The following is a 16,870-nucleotide window of genomic DNA, read 5'->3' as shown; positions in this document are numbered from 1 at the left end:
AGGAGAGGCTGGAAACCTAACATTAAAAAAAAAAATAACATCGTGGGTTAAGAGTTGTCATCTCCTCATTGGCACTCTTGTCCTCCAAACACCGACTGCCTCATTCATTTTCATTCATTCATTCATTCATTTTCATTCATTCATTCATTTTCATTCATTCATTCATTCATATAACTACCCAACTCAGATTCTATGGCAGGTGGCATATAAAAAATCAGAAATAATTAATACACGGTAACATAGCACATTAAACCACACAAAGCAATAAAGTGATGAGCAGAGCTGAACACTTCTGCAGCTCACCCAGCACAGATCTCTTCCCTTTTACCCATCAATTTAATTTAATTTAAATTAAATTAAATTAAATCAAATTAAATCAAATCAAATCAAATTAAATTATTAAATTAAATTAAATTAAATTAAATCAAATTAAATTAAATTATTAAGAGACAACCTGATCCCAAAGCCCAGGGGAAGAGCCAGGTCTTCACTGCCTTCTTAAAGGCCATCAGGTTTGGGGCCAGCCCCATGTCTGGGAGAATCTCCTTCCAATAGGGGCTGCCACAGAGAAGGAGCCCCTTCTAGGTCCCATAAGACAACCTTGTTTCAAGGCCAGAGGGATCTGGGCAGTGCCCTCCCTCTTAGAATGGATGGGGAGGGCAGATACCTGTCAAAGCAGGTACTGAGGGCTTCAAGTTAATAACCAGCAGCTTGACTCATAGGCAGGAGCCTCATAAGAGCCCAAACTACTCCCAGAGTAGTTATCTACTATGGGCATAATGAAGAATGCCCATTACAACCCATGCCATTCCCTTCTGGACCAACTGAAGCTTCCCCATGTAGAGTGTATTTCAATAATTCAAGTGTCTAAGGCAGGGGTAGACAATCTTGACTCTTTTATGACTCTTGGACTTCAACTCCCAGAATTCAACTCCCATGCTGGCTCAGGAATTCTGGGAGTTGAAATCCACGAGACATAAAAGAGCCAAGGTTGCCTATCCCTGGTCTAAGGCATGAGTGCTTCTGAGCAGCCCCCCCCCCCGATTCAGGAATGGGTGCAACTGGCACACAAGATGGAGCTGCCCAAGGGTGCCAGTCTCCATTCCAGAGTCCTGTTGCTCACTGAGGAAGACAAGCCTTGTCTAGAGGCGAGGTGGACTGTCTTCTTGCAGCTCCTGACTGCATCGATCAAGTGCAGCTCCAGGAAATTTATCCTTGCCCCCAAATGGCTTTCCAACAGCCTTAGCCTGTATTGTTTTCCACACTTGATACAAGGCAGCATCAGAGACTACCCAATGGAACTTTTTGCCCAGTTAATTACAACAAAACATGTTATGCGCTTGAAAAACAATAGTGATATTATTTTCATTTTATAAAAGAGAACAAGAATCCCCTCTGGAGATGTGGAACCCATCCATATGGAGATAATTTCTTGCATAATTTATGTTCCTCTTTTAAATTAATGAACGTCAGTAGATTCTTGTTTGGTTTATGGAGGAGAGTTTAAAGACTCTGGAGGCAGTCCCAGACCCAGGCTGAGGAGATTTTTAAGGTTTTATGAATTGCAACACAAAACACTAGGTATGTGTTCTAATGGAAGATTTATGTCAATGCAGTCAGTGCGATTTATAGCAATCTAATGGGTGTCACTTCCTATTGAGTTCAAGAAGTTTTGCTCCCAGGTAAGTGTGTTTCTGACTGCAGGCTTTTAAAAACTTCATTTTGACTGCATTGGGCTCCTTATTTACACTCACAAGCCCTCATGAGCATGTATGTAAACAACTTTCCCTTTTTAGCGAGTCCTGAATAGTTTTCTTTGGCACTGATAAGTACTGTGGATTTACATGGTCAATGCTCTCCTAAAAAGGAAAAAGGCTTTAAACTTCAACCCACAAAGTGCTCTCAAACATGATGGAGATCTGAAGATGCTGTTAGTGGACTTAATTTGTTCTAAAAAATGTTAATTCTAATAGGGGTTCCTCACCGAGGCCTCCTGCAAAGAGAAATAGGCATAGATCTGCGGGGTTGCAGCACTCTAGAATCAACTATAGAAAAATGACATTTATTTTTCAAAACTTGCTAATGAGTAAAATTGCACATATGACCCAACAAAGATCTACTCGAGATTGCTTGCAATCTGTTCAAGCTGTAAAAGCAGATAGGTCATTTTTTGGTTTTTTAGTGGAAATAAAGTGAATTCCGCCGCCCTTTAAATAAACATGCTTTCTGAGAGAGACGGTAATGAGCAAAAGTGCCAGGTGATCAGTTCAGCTTCAGGCAGCTAGCTTATGCCATCAGAGCTGCAAATATGTTTCATAAAGGAGAGAGAGAGAGAGAGAGAGGGAGAGGGGGAGAGAGAGAGAGAGAGAGAGAGAGAGAGAAGGCAGCTAGCTTAGGCCGTCAGAGCTGCAAATATGTTTCATAAAGGAGAGGGAAAGGGAAAAGGAGAGGGAGAGGGAGGGAGAGAGCGAGAGAGAAGGCAGCTAGCTTATGCCATCAGAGCTGCAAATATGTTTCATAAAGGAGAGGGAGAGAGAGAGAGAGAGAGAGAGAAAGAGAAGGCAGCTAGCTTAGGCCGTCAGAGCTGCAAATATGTTTCATAAAGGAGAGAGAAAGGGAAAAGGAGAGGGAGAGGGAGGGAGGGAGAGAGAGAGAAGGCAGCTAGCTTATGCCATCAGAGCTGCAAATATGTTTCATAAAGGAGAGAGAGAGAGATTAGGTCTGCCTTTCAGCTTTGGCCAGGAGTAGTGAAAAAGTCATTTAAAGATTTTTCCAGTTGTTTTGTACCAGTGCACAGAGCGCATTTCTTACTGGCTGACAAACAATTCCATTTCTGTACTCATGTTGTTCCATTTCAGATGGGAGCAGAAAATCCAGGAAGGGCAGGGAAAATGTTATGAAATTGCTGCTGTAAATTATTTCTCTTAGCATGTATTCGGTTGTTAAATAAACATTTCTTCAAAATATTTGAAGTTGGCTGTCTGGACTGTTTACATAAAAATGTTCCCTGTAAACTTAATGGGAGTGGGGAGTGCATTAAAGCCAACAGAATCGGGGTCCCTTTTTCTCTTAACTCCACACAGCTCCCTCCCCCAGGAGAATTTCCTTTCAGCCTCTCTTATGGTTCTGTTGGAAACAGAGGCTTTGGGTCCCCAAACCAGAAAGGGAGAATTCCCACATTCTCAGCGGGCTATTATCTCCTTTTGTGATCCAAGGGAAGCAATATTTATTAAAATAAGTTATTGTTATTGATATTGATGCCATTATACTTTATGGAATAATAGTATGTTCCCAATTTTTCTGAGATGAAATTTCAATAGATTTTCAACTAATTACCTGGAAGGGACTGTTGAAAGAAAAATCTTCATCGTGGTTCAGTCCAAGCTGGGAATAAACATGGCGACTGCTTTAGAAAGAAGGTTGCGGTTTATTGAAGAGGAGAGCCAGACAGGAAGATGGCTCTGAGAAAAAAAGAGAGAGCACATGTAGGGAGTGGGTTTTTATATCCTCTGGGGCCTTTTGTTTGGAGTTGTTTCCTATTCCTGTTTGAGGCTATTTTCTGTGTCATGTATTCTGTCCTGAGTCTGGGTGTACTCTTTGGCATCTGTGAGTTAATCCTATTATGTCCTGTCTTAGAGTTTGGGTGGGGTATGTAGATTTTAGTGTCTTTGTCTTCCTAAGCTTCTAGCTTCAACCTTCCTGATGGTTTGAGGAAGGGAGACTTGGGGCTCTTAAGAAAAACTGGGCATGCTTTTCTGCCCCTTTAAGATCCTTTGAGGAAATATATTTTCCTGCCCTTTTAATATTTCCTTCTCTGTGGGACTGACTTCCCACAGGACTTTGGAGATCTTCTAGTCCAACCCCCTACTCAAGCAGGAGACCCTCAACCATTTTAGACAAATGGTTTTCCAATCTTTATAAACAACCTCCAGTGATTAATTGTTGTCACTGTGAGGAAGTTTCTCCTTAATCTCAGGTTGCTTCTCTCCTTGATCAGTTTCCATCCATTGCTTCTTGTTCTGCCTTCAGGTACTTTGGAGAATAGGTTGACCCGCCTCTTCTTTGTGGCAGCCCCTCAAATACTACAAGGCTGCTGTCCTGTCCCCCTAGCCTTTCTTGTGAATGGGTCCACGTATATTGTGAATGGGTCAAAGTATATCATGGCTGCACATTTCAAAAGACTGAAAACCACACACATGCACACACAGGCTGTTTCATTTCCCTGTATGTTGCTGAATGTATTTTGTCTTTGCACTTGAACAGGAGACCCGGAAGTGAAGCTGTTGGTTGCTATAGAAAGAATGAGGCTAAAGGCAACTGGGAAATAAATTAAACTTCTGGGGGACTTTGCTTTCCCCAGGATGCTGAATTCATTGGCACTAAAGATAAGCAAATAAATATTATTGATTGTACTTTCGCATTCAGTTATTCCTCCAGACAATTCTCTATTTGTCTCAAGCAAGCTCTATAAGAATTCAACAACATTTTAACACTGAGCAGAATTTCCCTGCTTTTGAATGAGATCTGTGAAAAATGTGAACCCCAAAAAATCTGGGTATTAAATTTCAGTGCTCTGGATTATTGCTTATGAACAGAGTCTACCTTTGAAGGTCTACTTCATAAATACAAACATGTCTTGATTTACAAAACTCTTATTGGTAAATGTCACCAATCAGAGCTGCTAACGTTTGGTAGAAACATGGATTTTCACTGAGCCTTTCAGCTGGCTAAAGCTGGGAGCAGGATGATGGCCTTGATAGTCCTTACTCTCTGGTCACGAGGCAGAGATTGGTGCTTCCTAAACCTTATAGCAAAAAAAAAAAAAAAAAAAAATCCCCTGCAAAGTGATGGGCAGCAACTCCCAGCCAGCATTTGGGGGGGGGGGGAAACACCAACATTTCCTGCTTCTTTCAGAAATGGATTTGTCTTCATTCTGTTTGCCAATGAAAGGGGAATAATACAAACTTGCTTCACACACAAAAAGGGATGATATGCTGTAGAATGCCAACACTAAAATATGCTGTAGAGCGCCAATAAAATAAACTAAAGGTTAGTTATGTACTTAATACATGCACGATGATGGGTGGAGAAGCATTGTAACAATTCTTCTCAAAAGCTGCCTCTTACCCATGACAGTGGAGAACAGAAAAAAAGGAACTTTCAAACTGGCAGAATTCGAAAGACGGTGGAGAATTGTCTTTGCTTCTGCAGGATGCAAGTTTTACTTGCTTCCCCACCTTCAGATAAGATAAACATTCACTTTTGATGCTTATGTCATTCCATAAGCAGCAGCAGATTTGAAGTGGGGGTTTTTTGCGAGTTCTGAAAAGGTTCTGCACATCTTCTCTCTCCATCTGGAGGACAAACAGGCATTTCCTAATGCGCAAGCAAGGAAGAGTAGATTTTAGCATTAAAAAGAGCATGCCTGCCATCTCGTGGTTATAGTTAGCAACAGATTTAACCCTAAATAAAGAGCCTCTTGATGCGGGTGAAGAAGGAGAGTGCAAAAGTTGGCTTGAAACTCAACATTAAGAAAACCAAAATCATGGCATCTGGCCCTCTCAATTCCTGGCAAATAGATGGGGAAGAAATGGAGATAGTGACAGATTTTATTTTTCTGGGCTCTAAGATCACCTCAGATGGGGACTGCAGCCAAGAAATTAAAAGACGCTTGCTCCTGGGGAGGAAAACTATGGCAAATCTAGAAAGCATACTAAAAAGCAGAGACATCACCCTGCCAACAAAAGTGCATATAGTCCAGGCCATGGTTTTCCCAGTTGCAATGTATGGCTGTGAAAGTTGGACCATAAGAAAAGCTGAGCGCCAAAGAATGGAGGCCTTTGAACTATGGTGCTGGAGAAGACTCCTGCGAGTCCCTTGGACTGCAAGGCGTTCAAACCAGTCAGTCCTAGAAGAGATCAACCCCAACTGCTCTTTAGAAGGCCAGATCCTGAAGTTGAAACTCAAATACTTTGGCCACCTAATGAGAAGGAAAGACTCACTGGAGAAGGGCCTAATGCTGGGAAAGATTGAGGGCAATAGAAGAAGGGGACGACAGGGAATGAGGTGGCTGGATGGAGTCACTGAAGCAGTAGGTGTGAATTTAAATGGACTCCAGAAGATGGTAGAGGACAGGAAGACCTGGAGGAATGTTGTCCATGGGGTTGCGATGGGTCGGACACGACTTCGCAATTAACAACAACAAAAGCAGTTTTAAACATTTCCAACCACTGAAAATAAAAATATTTGGTCCAGCAGTTCAGCCATGCAGCTTTGGGTATTTTCAAATGTTTTTTCTATGGCTACTGGACCGGATGAAATGGCAGCATGAACTGGAGCTTTTTTTCTCATCCAAAATTCCAGAGCATTGCATGCACTGACAAAACCACAACTGGAAGAAAGTAAGCAACATCTGTTTTTAAAAAATGCTCTGAGGATGTCATTGACCACAGCCATTCCGCACCCCCCCCCCACTGATAAAACCACTGAGTCGAGCTTTGCTTTCTAGGCCGATAGGAGAGAGTCAGCTCTGCTCTCCCCACACCAGGACCCAGAGTGAAGTGGGAAGGACCGGTTGTTGGGCACTTTGTCTAAACCAGTGGTTCTCAACCTGTGGGTCGGGATCCCATTTGGGGTCAAACGGCCATTTCACGGGGGTCACCAAACAATGCAGTCTGCCATTTTTTCCCCTTTTCCTTAGCTGTGCTACTCCTTTTTATTCTGTTGGCTTTTGAAAGCCAATAGAATAGACTCTCTTGAATAGAGTCTAATTCTATTGGCTTTCAAAAGCCAATAGGAATTGTCCAGGCTGTCTCTGCCCTGCTGAGCCCGCCAAAAGTCCCATTCTGCAAACGGTGTTGCACCAGTTGAGTAATCCTCGACTTACGACAGGTTGGGGGTCGCAGCATTAAAAAGGTTGAGAACCACTGGTCTAAACGGAGAAATTCTTGCACTGAATGAAGACTGCCTGACATGCGTGTACATGAGCATTAAAAAATAAATAAACACTCGTAGGCATAGATTCTTCTTTATCTTCATTCTTTCTATTTTACAAGGCTGAAGAGGCTAAATGAAGACTTTGGCTTCCTTGTAACTCTAGACGTTTTAATTTGATTTGGCAGTTTAAGGGCTTCCTTTATTATCTCTAAGTCCTCCTTACGAATTCAAATTATAGAAATGTGCCTTAAACGACAGAAAGCCACCCTGCAGAGCGAAAATCTGTGGGCTGCAAGGACCCCTAAGGAGCATCATATGCTGCTACCACAGATCCAGGCCCATTTCCCAGCATGCTTGTGACCCAAGCTCAGGGTTTACTCTTCTCTATAGGAATAAATGGCAAGCTTTGGTTATATAGAAGGAATTAAAAATGCAGCGAACACATGGTTGAGATAGTGACCCATTTACTTCTCCTATCTCCTTTAAACCCAGCTGTCTCTCTCTCTCTCTCTCTCTCTATATATATATATATATATATGTATGTATGTATGTATGTATGTATGTATGTATGTATATATGCTGTCTATGTAGAAATCCTTTGGGATTTCCTGGGAAAATAGAGCAGAATGTAAGCTTTATTTTTCCTCAAACCTTATTCTTTATTTTTTTAAAAAAGTGCAAAACATAAGCAATGTTCCAAGATGCACAACAATAACAAACTTAAATTAAACAATCTATACAAATAAAAATGATAAGAAAATGATAGGGAAGGGGGGGGGAGAAGAAAAACGAGAGGAAGAGAAAATAGCAAAAAAAATTCTAGTTTATATATTAAACTTACAGTTTTTTTTACAGAGATTAATAGTTCAGCACTTTTCCAGTTTAATCTGGTATTATCCATGCAACTGATTTGTGTCTACTTTCCCCACTAACATGTGACCCTTTTTCAATCCTTTCATATCCCTTTAAATTGTTCCCTTTTCAGACATATCTGTGGAGATATTTCAGAACCAAAATTTAAGTTCTCATACATGAATAATTGGAGAAATTAGGACACCCCCGAATTGGAAGGAGACCCGGGTGCTGGATTCAGTTGGGCTTGCCAAGTGAAGAGGGACAAAATAATTTTCATAAGAAGGATTCAAAAACGAAGGGTTCAGAAAAACAAAAGATTCGAAAACAAAGCAGTAAATCATCATATGATTTAGATTATTATACCAATATGCCTTGCCTCTGTAAATACCCATATAAATTCAGAAGCACGGAACCTGAGGGAATAAGTAAAGTGCATTAAATTAAATTCCTCACTGAAAATAAATTTTAAACGTTGAGCACACAAAGGTTCCCCTAACCAGGGGTAAACAATCTGAGACGGCAGATGTTAAAGGCCCCATTAGAGGTAGGAGGGGTGGGACTTATCAAAGGGAGCGTCAATGCAAAGAACATAACTGCACTACCATTTGGGGTGGAAAAGAGACCCCAAAATTTGTCCCCACAGGGGACATCCCTGGACAAAGACAGTTTCCCATATGAAAGTGCATGAGTGAGTTATAAGAGTAGTACTGAAATTGATTTAACAGAAACAAAAAAGTGACTTTAGCTTCCAGTATATTAGGTTTAGGTTTTTAACATATAGCTCAGTGGTTCTCAACCTTTTTAATGTCGCGACCCCCAACCGGGCATAGGTCGAGGACTACTCAACTGGTCGTAGGTCAAGGACTACCCAACCAGTCATAAGTCGAGGACTTTCCCTGCCCAGGAGTGCCGCGCATGCGTAGTGCCACCCCCTGCGCCGGCTGAGGCATAGCTGGCAAGGGGCAGCGATGGCGCACGGCGACCACCGGCTGGGCCACCAGCTGGCCCAGCCCAAGGCAGGTAAGGCACCCGCCAGGCCCCACGCGCGCCAGCAACCCTCCCTGCGCCCGCCGGCCTCCCACCTCCCACCCCTGGCCCTCTTTTACTTACATTTTTAGTAGTTGCTCAGCAGGGAGGGTGGAAACTTCCAGACAGCTCGCCTTCGCTGCAGACAACTTGCAGCACCGTTTGCAGACTGGGACTTTTGGCAGGCTCAGCAGGGCAGAGACAGCCTGGACAATTCCTATTGGCTTTTGAAAGCCAATAGAATTAGACTTTATTCAAGAGAGTCTATTCTATTGGCTTTCAAAAGCCAATAGAATAAAAGGGAGTAGCACAGCTAAGGAAAAGGAGAAAAAAATGGCGGACTGCATTGTTTGGCGACCCCCGTGAAATGGTCGTTCGACCCCAAATGGGGTCGCGACCCACAGGTTGAGAACCGCTGCTATAGCTGATAGAATTTGAAGCCAACTCTCTTAAGAAAACGAGGTAGCCATCTGAGGTCTAAGTGAATCTTAAGTTTCAGCCTTCCTTCCACCCCTCAAATCTTGTTTTGGGGTTGCAAGATTTCAATATAGATTACACTATATTGTTACACTTTGGGGAAGACATAAAGGGCAACCGCCTCCGTTATGTTCATTTTATGATGTAATAGGGGAACTGTTCCTTAATTCGTTTTCATAACTGCCCACTTTACATGGTCTGTTATATTTATTTAGTCTGGGTCTATCAGACTATGAAATTGGCAGAAATCCACCAAAACAGAATGGAAATCATTCAGATGTAAGCCAGACAGCCTCAGTGCATTAAAATACTCAGCTTTCCTTCAGCTTTGCCCATAATGTTTTTTAAAATGTAGTTTTGTCTAAGAAGAATATCAAAGTTTAGAATAGAAGATTTTCTACCTCTTTCGTAGCCCTTCTCAGATACTCTGAAATAACATATAGGGAGAAAAGAGGGCATTCATTTCCTTCTCCAACCTCTGTCTGTCTTGATAGGGGAAAAACAGAGCTGGAGGCTTTGTTGTGTTCACCTAAATTGAGGTCCCAGCCTAAAAAAAAATCATCCATCTTACACCATCATTGGCTCCACTTCCAAAGCTTATCCATTTCCAGCCAAAAATTGTTTCTTTCTGTGGATCAGACTGGATAACTCCGATCTTCAGTGCCAAGAGTTTCCCAAGACCTTTGTGGCTGCAAATTGGTGGCGCAATTTCTTAGTACTTTGAGACAGCAACTATACAAAAGCCTCCATGTACTACTAAAACTAATTTCATTGCAGTTTAATTCATCCCACAAAAAAAAAAAAAAACCAGAGGCTCTCCCGCTGCACATCACATCATCACCTGCCAATCACAGTCCTTGACTTCTTCCCATTTGAAAATGCAAGTGTAGCCCCCTCCCCCCATATCCTGGGTGCTGCAGGATGCATTGCAAAATAGAGATTGGGAAAGGCTTTTGAAGCAGGCTTCCAGTTACAGTCCAGTATATGCACTGATTGTCTTCTAAACGAAAATGGCAAAATACAGTCTGTTGTAGAGGAATTCAGAGTTACGTGGATGAAGGAATGCAAGAGATGCTCAGGCAGGGGGAAAAAAAATGACAACTCAGTCCTGGGAAAGGGGAAAGTGGGAGATTCTGTTTTGTATGGGGGGGGAGAGCAAGGAAAAACTCCGGAAGATATTCAAAATGATATTATCATATTCAATAATGGTAAAGGAATCCTTGCAAAGTCTGTTTCCTGACCTGGCCTCGCTTAAAGGGCTGGAAGTTGGAAAGGAGCATGAACTTACACCTGCATGAATAGGGGGTAGCGAGTCTCTTGGGTGTCAGTCCTAAGCCCCCCACCCCAAAATCCCTATTGTTGCTCCCTTCCACAGTCTTGTGGGAAGAGGGGAGGAAACCATTGTTTTGAAGAAAAATGCCCCTTGCAGCTTCATTCAGAAGGCTACTAACAGAGTCTCCTGAACATGTTTCGGGAAATAAAACTAGGTCCAGTTCCAAGCTGGGAATAAAATGGGGGCTGCTTTTGAAAGAAGGTCTCTTTACTGATGAGCAGAACCATGTGATTTGATGAGTCTGACCACTTGATTTGATGAGTACGAGGATTTTTATACAGTTTTACAGGATTTCGTAATTTGGAGGCTTGCTTTGTGTGTTTTTGTTATTAGATTTCTTTAGCTTGCTTGCAAAGGCTAGCAATGGGTCTAAAATACTAACTTCCTTGGTCCTAATCCTGTCAAACAAATGTAATTAATTTTATCCCCTTATCTTTGGTCTGTCTACTGCCTCCATTGAGCTCTCTTTATGAATCAGCAGGTCTGATTCAATGTTTCTGCTTTTCGCACTAGCCAGGGGTTTCATAAGGGAAACATTGCTTCCCTGACCTTTATTCTTGTAATTTGGGGTGGGCCTAGTAAAAAGGATTGGTGTGTGTGCGCATCCTTACCGCAGTGTCCTTCTATAGCTAGGAGGCCACCTGAGATGCTGGGACGCTGGGTGGGAGTGTCAAAAATGGTCAGAAAATGGACAGTGTTTTGACAGTCAGGTCATGGCTGCCATCTTAAATTTTTCAAACCCCCCCCCCTCCACAGATGTCCCTGCTGAGATACATAGCAAACCTAATTCCCTGTCAGAAGGAGGCTACAGATAACAGGCAAAGATAGGAGTTCATCATAATGAAAATTAAGGATAAGAACCTAAGGCAGTGATGGCAAACCTTTTAGAGACCGAGTGCCCAAACTGCAACCCAAAACCCACTTATACATTGTCGGGTGCCGGGTGGGTGTGGCCCATTGGGTGGGCGTGGCCCATTGGGTGGGTGTGGCCCATTGGGTGGGCATTGCTGCGGTGGTAACAGCAGACTGGGTGGACTAAAAAGTTCAATCAATCAATTCCAACTTTGCAAGATCTTTTTTTTTCCCACTAGAAGTTGATTGAACCTCTTTTTTTTGTACACAGCGGCAGAGGCCTAAAGTGAAAAGGTTTTATAAAACCCAACTGAAGGCCTAGGACTGGGGCAACTGGGGCGACGGCGCGCATGCGCACAGAGAGGGCTCTGAGTGCCGCCTCTGGCACCCATGCCATAGGTTCGCCACCACTGACCTAAGGACTAAAGGCAATATGAAAGTAGAAAAATGAAAACACCACAAGTCCTGTGGGCTTTTTACTCACAAGTATTCCTCTGAGCAAAAAATTCATACCCAGAAACACATACAGAACAAACTCTGCATTTTCTGGATCTTTTACAAATCTCCGTCTATCTAGATCAATTCCCTGATTGCTTCTTTCATCTCTGAACCTCTGGCACATTTTCCTTCCACTTGGCTACACATTTCCACATCCCTCGAAAAGACAGCTTGCACATGCAAAGACAGCAATTGTTTTGTTTGTGTTCACATAAAATATTTTTTCTCCCACAGTTTAGGCACTCAGCCTAGCTTACAACAATATTTACTACGGTACAAAAACATAATAAAATACCACAGGAAAACAGAATATCTACTCCACTCGCAGGGATCAAACCAAATTAGCTTAGCTACTTGGATCCCGATAAATGGGTGAAAGATGAATACCAGGAATTTTCTAAACTTTTCCAAAATAGCTCTAAGGTTATTTTAAAATCTGTTGAGTCCTTTTCTGACTGGCGGTTCCATTCCTAGAAATGATGCTTGAAACCATCTCTGTAGCTGGGCATTCAAACCACAGAGAGAAAAGCAAGGACAGACTAGCTCAGTGGTGGCGAACCTATGGCATGTTTGCCAGAGGCTGCACTCGGAGCCCTCTCTGTGGACACATGTGCCATTGCCCCAAACTTGCCTCCCCCCATGACACCCTGCTCACCAGTAGCCCCCCTAGAGAAGCCCCCAAGCATGGCCCAACACAGCCAAGAACATGGCAGCCAGGCAGCGTAGACAAGAATCTGGCCTCACGCCCCATCGTGCACAGTTGATGCTGCGGGGCATGGCCGCCATGGCGCTGCTGGGCTGCCTGGCCAATCTGCGGCAGGCCCTGGAGGCAGTGAGTGGCCCTGTGGGCAGGGGGGGGAGCGGGGGCGGGACCAGTTTTGGGGCACTCAGTCTCTAAAAGGTTCGCCATCACTAGACTAGTTGAATAGTCTGTCTTCTCCAAGCGGGAGAGACAGGACACACACACACCCCTGTCAGTTGATAAGCTGACCAGGAGCCAGTTGGTTTATTGTTGGGTTAGTTGTGGAGAAAGCAGTCAAAACAGACGTTCATCTTTCCCTACAGGCCCCCACCTCGCAGGATTAATCCCCATCAGAACCAGGAATGGTCTTGATCTTATTAACTTTGTCTCTAAGTTAAAGTTAATTCTGACTTATCTTTTGAGGATCAACTGGTCTTCTTATTGATTTGGTGATCCAAATTCAGGATTCTTCAATGTGGGTTAATAAACTTCTGCACAGACACATTTTATGGATCAAACCAATTGCCTGAATCAAATTTGATTTGTTGAGTTGAAGCTAATTTGCATTTAATCAACAATACAAAGTACCTAATCTTGCTTTGGGTTCTCAAAATTAACACATTATTACATGAGAATAATACATATACAGACAACACATGCTCATATAGTTATGGCCTCCCTTCCTATAATTTATGCCAAAGAAACTGCACGTCATTTAGAGAACTGAAAGATGGACAACATTATGAACATTTGGAAGGATTTAGCCTTTATCAAACATCACTTAGCTCCCAAAATGTTTTTTGAAAAGATTGGTCAGGACACTTATTCTTGCAATCTTTCACAAAGATTGGCCTGAATTAAATTACCATGTGCGTTGGCCACTGGCTTTTAGAACTAAAAAGTTGCAGATGTTTTAACCGGAGCACAGAATGGATTTTCTTAGCTCCACATATAAATAAGCAGGAATATCTTCATAATGGTGAGGTGTTCCACCCAATTTCAGAATTCTGTACTGCCAAAAAGGGGACACAAACCTATTGAGCCTCAGTCGTTGGGAACCATCTGCAAAATAGGACGGTCTTGCCAAGCAAAATAACAACCAATCAATTCATGTCCAACTCCTCTTGTTTTCCTAAAATGTCGTTCAAGCTTGATATCTCTGCGCTGGTCATGCTCCACGTGTCCTATTACTGAAACTGTGGAGATGAAGCCTGCACCACAATCACATTTCCTACACACACACATACACACACACACACACAAATATGTGGGTCATATGTGAGAAGATCTCTCAAGATCAAAGTTATCATTTAGAGTATGTAAATGATGAGAAACAGGGTTAGTACCCTTCCTCAGTATTTAAAATCGCATCTACTTGATTCTTGAAAACGTCTATACCAGCGGTTCTCCACCTGTGGGTCGGGACCCCATTTGGGGTCAAACGACCATTTCACAGGGGTTGCCAAACAACGCAGTCCGCCATTTTTTCCCCTTTTCCTTAGCTGTGCTACTCCCTTTTATTCTATTGGCTTTTGAAAGCCAATAGAATAGACTCTCTTGAATAGAATCTAATTGTATTGGCTTTCAAAAGCCAATAGGAATTGTCCAGGCTGTCTCTGCCCTGCTGAGCCGCCAAAAGTCCCATTCTGCAAACGGTGCTGCAAGTTGTCTGCAGCGAAGGCAAGCTGTCTGGAAGTTTCCACCCTTCCCTGCTGAGCAACTACTAAAAATGTAAGTAAAAGAGGGCCAGGGGTGGGAGGTGGGAGACCGGCGGGCACAGGGAGGGTTGCTGGCGCGTGTGGGGCCCAGCGGGTGCCTTACCTCCCTTGGGCTGGGCCAGCTGGTGGCCCAGCCGGTGGTCGGCCTGCGCCGTCTCTGCCACTTGCCAGCTACGCATCAGCCGGCACAGGGGGCGGCACCACGCATGCGCGGCACTCCCAGGCAGGGAAAGTCCTCAACGTACGACCGGTTGGGTAGTCCTCAACTTACGACCGGTTGGGTAGTCCTTGACTTACGACCGGTTGGGGTCGCGGCATTAAAAAGGTTGAGAACCACTGGTCTATACTTACAATTATCTGAGGGGAAAAAAACACATAATGGGAAGAACTGGGGTGTGAGCCTTCACGTTCATCTTAGAAGCTGCTTCTCATTTGAGACAAAACGATTGATTTGAGCTGGCAATGTGAGTTTGTGATTTTTGTGATTTTATACGCTTTATCTCAAGTGAGAAACAGATTCGAATCTTGTTTGAGGCTTGAATGGAAGAAACAGTCTCCGAATCGTTTGATTCAGCTATGATAAAATAGATTCAGTGAAAAGTATTTTCACGGACATTCATTCTAGTCTCTAAATCTGCCTGACAGCGCCATTTGGGTTAAGATCTGACTCATTCTCTTTGCATCAAACCCTCCCACAGCCCTGCATGGAAGCGTATCTCACTTTGCCATTGTTAAACTCAAATAGATGGTTGTCCTCATACAGTTTTCAACCTTTCGTTTTCAATCAGCTGAATTTAGGGTGGGTTCACAAAATGAACATTATTAAACCAGATGTGATAACGTGCATTATTACTTAGCATTGTGTGTGAGTCAGTCCTTTAAAAGGTAGTCCCCAACTTACGACCACAGCTGGAACTGGACTCTTGGACATTGAGTGACATTCACCGGACTGCTTCTCTCAACAACCGCAATCCTGGCACTCCCAGTTGTGGAGTTTAGGTAATTGTGCAGGTCGGTAAGTGGACAGAGCCCCAGTTAAGGAGTGGGGACAACTTGGGGAAGATGGGGAGACCCTGGGATGCTGCTCTCAGGAGCTGAAAGTCCCCCCCCTACTGAAACCCAGGCAGGATTTTCATTCCCTGAGTAGACAGACCCTCCGTTGGGGTCTGGGCCAGGCCTGTGAGGGCCTCCCGCACCTGCCGAAGTCGCTCTGAGCTCCTCTCCTCTGCGCATGGACCCCCAGCTCTCTACACGGACTCTGAGCAGAGGCTCAGGGTGGTAAGGGGAGGAATGCAATGGGACCCTGTAGCGCCCTTTCTGAGGCCACCATAATCCTGGACTATTGTTAAACAGACGGTCATAAGCCAAGGACGACCTTGTATAGCATCGTATTTGTGACATGACTATGTACGTACTGTATGCTTTTAATATTATTAAATTCATATTTTGTCAGCTAGGTGGCGGTAGTTTGCCAAATTTGACTGATCTTGAAAATGTTCAGCCAGGTTGGTCTTGGTTTCTCATTTGGATGGGAGAGAGAGAGAGAGAGAGAGAGAGAGAGAGAGAGAGACAGAGACTGAGACAGAGACAGAGACAGAGAGAGAGAGATGGCTGTCCAGTCTCTTCTTAAAAACTTCCAGTGTTGGAGCATTCACTGCTTCTGGAGGCAGGTTGTTCCACTGGTTAATTGTTCTGTCAGGAAGTTTCTCTTTAGTTCTAGGTTGCTTCTCTCCTTGATTAGTTTCCACCCATTGCTTCTTATCCTGCCTTCAGCCGTCCTGGAAAACAGCTTGACCCCCTCCTCTTTGTGGCAGCCCCTGAGATATTGGAACACTGCTATCATGTCCCCCCTCGTCCTTCTCTTCATTAAACTAGACATACCCAATTCCAGCAGCCGTTCCTTGTATATTTTAGCCTCCAGTCCCCTAATCATCTTTGTTGCTCTTCTCTGTACTCTTTCTAGAGTCCCAGCATCTTTTTTACATCGTGGTGACCAAAGCTGGATGCAGTATTCTAAGTGTGGCCTTACCAAGGCATTGTAAAGTGGTATTAATACTTCACATGATCTTGATTCTATCCCTCTGTTAATGCAGCCTAGCACTGTGTTGGCCTTTTTGGCAGCTGCAGCACATGGCTGGCTCATATTTAGGTGATTGTCCACTAGGACTCCGGGGTCCCTCTCACAGTTACTACTATTGAGCAAGGTACCCCCTATACTATAATGTTATCTTGGTTTCTAGCCTGATGAATACCAAACTGGCTCTTTAAATGGCTGAGGTACAATCAAATATGCATAAAAGAATCTATCATAGCAGCACATATTGTCCAAATTTCCCCCACCACCACTTCTCTCTCTCTCTCTCTCTCTCTCTCTCTCTCTCTCTCTCTCACACACACACACACACACACACACACACACACACACACACACAC

The sequence above is a fragment of the Crotalus tigris genome, unplaced genomic scaffold (genome assembly GCF_016545835.1).
Source record: "Crotalus tigris isolate CLP2741 ecotype Arizona unplaced genomic scaffold, ASM1654583v1 scf7180000017945.11477521024:1554073, whole genome shotgun sequence".
Taxonomy (NCBI): Eukaryota; Metazoa; Chordata; class Lepidosauria; order Squamata; family Viperidae; genus Crotalus; species Crotalus tigris.
This window is presented reverse-complemented; position numbering follows the sequence as displayed.